This window comes from Zootoca vivipara, chromosome 8 (genome assembly GCF_963506605.1).
Source record: "Zootoca vivipara chromosome 8, rZooViv1.1, whole genome shotgun sequence".
NCBI lineage: Eukaryota > Metazoa > Chordata > Lepidosauria > Squamata > Lacertidae > Zootoca > Zootoca vivipara.
In genome coordinates this window covers 60743291-60749380 of record NC_083283.1, presented here as the reverse complement: position 1 = coordinate 60749380, position 6090 = coordinate 60743291, and positions in this window count along the sequence as shown.

The following is a 6090-nucleotide window of genomic DNA, read 5'->3' as shown; positions in this document are numbered from 1 at the left end:
GAAAGACACGCAACAGCGCCGTCTGGTGGTGGATTTCAGACGGCTGAATTCAGTGACGGAGCCAGTGGCTTTCCCCATGCCCAGAGTGGATGACCTCCTGACAGCGGCACGCAGGGGCAAGATTTTCACCAAGCTAGACCTGAGGGGGGCGTACAACTTGATCAGGATCCGGGAAGGCGATGAATGGAAAACCACGATGTTCACGCCTCTGGGCTCTTTTGAATATCTGGTGATGCCATTCGGGTTGCAAGGGGGCTCAGCATGCTTCCAGGCCTTCATGCACCACGTCCTGGGGTCCCTCCTCTTCAGGAAATGCTTGGTCTTCCTGGATGACATCCTTATCTATTCCGATGACCCAGTGCAGCATGTGAAAGATGTCAGGGAAGTGTTGCAGCGCCTGAAGGAGAACCACCTGTATGTGAAGCTGGAGAAGTGCAAGTTTCACACCAAGGAGGTGGACTTCCTGGGCTACAAGCTGTCAGACAAGGGGCTAGCAATGGACAAGGACAAGGTGCAGGCCATCCTGGACTGGCACAGCCCCAGGACGCGCAAAGATGCCCAACGCCTACTAGGCTTCGCCAACTTCTACAGGAAGTTCATCAAGAACTTCTCTCGAGTTACGGCTCCCATCACTGACTGCCTGAGAGGCAAGCAGAAGTTCAGGTGGACACCAGAGGCGCAAGCAGCGTTCGAAAGCCTCAAGAGGGTGTTCGCCTCAGACCAGAACCTGTTCCACGTGGTTCAGGACGCGCCCCTACGCATTGAGACAGATGCTTCTGATAAAGCTGTGGGCGCCATTTTGTTGCAACTGGACGCCAACAGAGAGTGGAGACCCTGTGCCTTCTTCTCCAGGAAGTTGACCCAGCCAGAGCGAAACTACACGGTTTTTGATCGGGAACTTCTTGCGATCCACGCGGCGTTCCAGCACTGGAGACACTTCCTGGTGGGCGCCAAGCACCCCATCCAGGTGTGCACAGACCACAAGAACCTGGAGTTCTGGAGAACTGCCAGGGTGCTCAACCAGCGGCAGATACGGTGGGCAGAGTTCTTCTCGAACTTCAACTTCTCCATACACTACATCCTGGGAGAGCAGAATGTCAGGGCGGATGCCCTCTCCCGCAAGCCAGAGTACATGGAGGAGGAGGCGCCACCAGCCCCAAGGCACATTTTCCCCCCGTCAGCATGGTCCTGCGGAGCAGCAGTGGTGAGCGAGGCAGAACTCACAGCACTGACGGCAGCGGATGAATTTGCCAACCGCATCTTCAGAGAACTGAGAGGGGGGAGGGAGCAGGCAAAAGACTTTGCAGAACGCAGAGGGCTGCTTTTCTACAAGGGTGCACTGTACCTGCCCACCACCCAGCTTAGACGTACGGTCCTCAAGCAGATGCACGACAACCCAACGGCGGGGCATTTTGGAAGGGACAAGACCACTCACCTAGTCATGAGACACTTCTGGTGGCCAGGGGTGAGGGAAGATGTTCGAGACTATGTACGGGGCTGTGACACCTGCCAGCGGGCAAAGGTGGTCAGAGCAGCGCCACCAGGGTTGCTGGAGCCCTTAGCCACGCCACACAGGCCGTGGGAAGTGGTGTCCATGGACTTCATCACAGATCTGCCTTCTTCCAGGGGTAAGACCGCAGTGTTGGTGGTGGTGGACCTCATGTCCAAAATGTGCCACTTTATACCGTGTGCCAGGGCAGTCTCTGCAGAAGAGACAGCCAAACTGTTTGTTGATCACGTTTTCAGACTGCATGGATTACCTTTAAGGGTTATTTCGGATCGTGGCCGCCAATTTGTTTCCAGGTTCTGGCGGCGGCTCATGAACCTCCTGCAGGTGGAGGTCAGCTTGTCGACGGCTAGACACCCGCAGACCAACGGACAAGCGGAGAGAGTCAACGCCATTCTGCAGCAGTACCTGAGATGCTACGTCAGCCAGCGGCAAACGGACTGGGTGGATCGCCTGCCACTAGCAGAATTTGCCTACAACAATGCAGTGCACGTCTCCACAGGGGTGTCGCCCTTTAAGGCCAATTACGGGCGCGACCTCAGATCTTTCCCAGAGAGGGAGGGGGAGGAGGAGGAGGAGGGCCCACAGGCTGAGGATTGGGCAGAGGAGCTGGAGACGGTGCACCAGCAGCTCAGAGAACACTTGGAGAGGGCCAAGGAAGCGTACAAAAAGGGGGCAGATCGCCACAGGCGACAAGGGGAGGTCATCAGGGTGGGGGACAAGGTGTGGTTGTCCTCGGAGGGCCTTCCCACCAGAGGGAGGTGCAAAAAGCTGGCACCCAAAAGGCTGGGCCCCTTCACGGTCACGCAACAGGTCAACCCGGTGGCATACAGGCTGGCACTGCCAGAGGACATGAGGGTGCATCCAGTGTTTCATAGATCGCTGCTGTCGCCGTACAGGGAAAGCAGCAGGCTCCGAGACAGCGAACAAACCCCCGAGGGAGGGGGGGAGAGGGGAGGCAGGGAGCAACTCAATGAGGCCACGGCCATCCTTGATTCACGGAGAGGGGTGGGGGGCCTGGAGTACCTCATGGCATGGGAGGATGCTCCACCGTCCCAGAATGAATGGGTCCCGGCCACTCAGATACAGGAGGAATTCTTGGTGGAAGAATTTCACGCCCTCTTTCCCCACAGACCCAAGCCCTGGCACATGGAAAGGGAGGGGGAGGAGGAGGCACGGGAGAGCAGCTCACCATGGCGCTGGGAAGCGGAGTTTGAGGAACCAGAGGATGAGGTATGGGTGTCACCGAGATCCACCCAGTCAGAGGAAGGAGCAGATTGGCAGAACATTTTTACCCCCACCAGCTCTGACGCCACGGACTTTTTGGGATTCCCGTCCTCCCAGGCGGAAGGGGGGGGGCTCGCAGGACTGGGGGGAGGTGTTCACACCAACGGGCTCGGAGAGCACTGAGTTCTTAGGCTTCCAGTCGTCACCGACACATGGGGGGGGCCTGGGGAGGGGTGAAGGAGAGCTTGGGAGGGGGGTGGATGTGAGGGACAGGGGATATCGCGAAGTCCCTCCCCTCCTGAGTTCAAGCCCATCCCCGAGCAAAGGGGAAAGCAGGGAGAGTTCCGATTCCAGTGGGGAAGCAGGAAGTCGTGTCCGAGGCTCAGGCAAGGTAGAGGAGCCAGGGTCCCAGGGGGGACAGGAAGGGGCAAGTAAGGGGGGAAGACCCATCCCCCCAACTCCAGAATTACGCAGGAAGAGGAGGGGCAAGAGGATGGGTCTGCCAAAGCTTTTGTGTTGGAGAAAGACGCGCCAAAAGTCATTCGGAGGTTCTGAAACCGACTGACCACATCACTCCGTGTAAATAGCAATGACTGCAGCACTGTAAATACGCAGCACCAATAAAAGAATAAAAATGCAGAGCTGCGTAGCGTCGTTACTCTGAAGTAGTCCACTCCGGCCACTGTGACACCTAGCAATGACTTTCCTCGGAAATAATGAAGGGAAAGTCATTCATCCATAGACTTCCCCCTATCCCTTGGATAGTTAGATGAATTCATAATGAATGATATCACACATGCATGCTAACATGCATGCTAATCCTCCTTTTTGTTTAGATAACTGGATTATGTTTGACACAAAACATACCAAAGTTCGAATGTACACAAATGGTCAATAACTGCTACAGTATCAGAAAATATATATATACTATTGTAAGATTGCCATTTATTCCAAAACACAAAAGAAAACCTGGAAAACACCATAAAAGTGACGTGGATAATTTTCCCAGGGGGTGATTCTGGGAGACTGTTTTGTACATGATTGAGTTGGCCTTCCTCAGTGTTTTGGTATATGATACACTTTTGTCACAATAAGTTTGAGGTTATGCACATTTCTGTGTGTGTGTGTGTGTGTGTGTGTGTGTGTGTGTGTGTATATATATATATATATATATATATATATATATATATATATATATATATATATAGTGTATGGGTGTATATATTGTATATATTTCCAAACACCACATAACATCTCTTCTTATTTTATACAATATTTTGGCTATAAGCCAAGGACTTCCATCAACAACGTCTAATGATTTTCAATCTCCATCACTTATCTTGCATTTCATTATTTTCACTATTACTTTTACTAATCTATAACTAATAATCCTTTTCATAAATTTTTCCTGCAATATTTCATATAGTCCTCCTTACAAAACTTCTTGCAGTCCTACTAGCGTAGTCTGTTGATTACAGTTGATAAGGTTATGCATATTTCTGAGTGAGACTGAGTAGTCTATAACTGTAGTTACAGAGAAACTGTGCATGTTTTGCTGTGAAGTTGAAGGTTGTACTAGTCACTGTGCCTATTACAAGCCCTTTCTCTGCCTACTTGTACCATTTTAAGCAACCCATCAGTTGGTAGAGCACGAGATTCTTAATCTCAGGGTCATGGGTTCGAGCACCACGTTGGGCAAAATATTCCTGTACAGCAGGGGGTTGGACTAGATGACCCTCATGGTTCCGTCCAACTCTATGAATTCTATGATTCTATGAATCACTTGTGTGCCAGTAGGAGGGGCTGGTGTGGGAGGGGGAAACAATGGCTTGGAGCATGAGTTGCTGGTTCCTCTTCCTTGCTGTCCTGCTTTGTAGTGTGGGATCAATATAATAAAGGGCAGAAACTATGTGGCTTCCAAAACATACAAATTGGAGCTCACCTACCTCATTTGCTGATAAGCTTTCTTGCTGCAATTGGTGAAATTTCTAGGTAATCTATCATTTGAAGACAGTCTGATGTATAGTACAATCACATGCAATGTACAATTTGACATTACTGCAGCAATATCCGAGCACTACAAGCTTTTCAGCTTGGTGCATTCCTTTTTATGTTTCAGTGACCTATTTTTTATGAGTTCCGCATCTGTTCTAGAAACTCACTGACAAGCAGAAAACAAAACTGTTTACCAGCTGAACTCACAGCTGTTGCTAGTATTGGAGACCTAGCCAGAAATGACTGTTTTCTTGGTAAGCTCATCCTGTTGAATGAAACTCTCTAGAGTTTGCTGAAAGTTTGCTTCAGCTGGAGTAGTGTCAAGAGTTCCCACATCTTTGTTATCATCATACTCCAGCTTTCTTAGAATCTTAAACATACATTTACTTATCTCCCCCCCCCCCCCGAGTCTCAGGAGGTTTAGGATGGTCTAACAATGCCAACATCTTCTCAGGAATCTGTATTCTACCAACAAACATCTCAGAGTGGTAGGTATGCTGAAACTATACAAGCACTAGCAGTATTCATTTGTATTTTAAAAGTCACACATTGTTTAACTTTCTTTACAGAAGCAAGCTTGTAAATCCATTCGAAAACAAGCACATCATTTTACTTTGGAAAATTATGTTACCATTGGATTCACTGCTGCAAACTTCAAATTACGGTACTGCATGGTTATTAATATAGTTGGGCCAGTTTTTGGAATTCCCTCCTGTTAAATATTAGACAGGCATTTCTCTGTTGTCTTTTGGGCACAAGCCGAAGACCTTCTTTTAACAAGTCTTTTAAGTAGAGATCTTTCCCGGCCTGCATCTGTATTGGAATAGTTTTTAAGATGTTATGCTTTGTTGCTTGTGTGTTTCCTTCTCTAGGCTCCTTTGAGAGAAAGGGCGGGATAGAAATATAATAAATAAATAGTGAGTTGAGGACAGAGTTGCAAGCCCTGGATTTAAAGGTGTGTGTAGCAAACACCAGAAATAAAACCCAGATTCTGCAAACAGCTCAGCAGCTGTTTGACTCAGGTTCAAATATTGTTTCAGGATATAAACACGTGAAGCCTGGTAAAATTCACCTGAGACATAAAGCTTCCCAATCAAAAATGTGTGTCAGATTCACATCTGAGCTAAGATTTTCTAAATACCAAAAAAAAAAGAGGCAACACGTCGACCAATTCCAACGGGAGAAATATATATCTATTTTTATCTTTATAAACTATAACGACATTCGATGACAGTGATCCAAGGTAATCATACTGTTTCGGTTTGGTCTTCTTCAGTTTTTTAACTTAGTGTTTGTATACAATCTGCGGAACAGGGGTCATACACATAGGTAACCCCTGCTCGACGTGTTGCCTCTTTTTT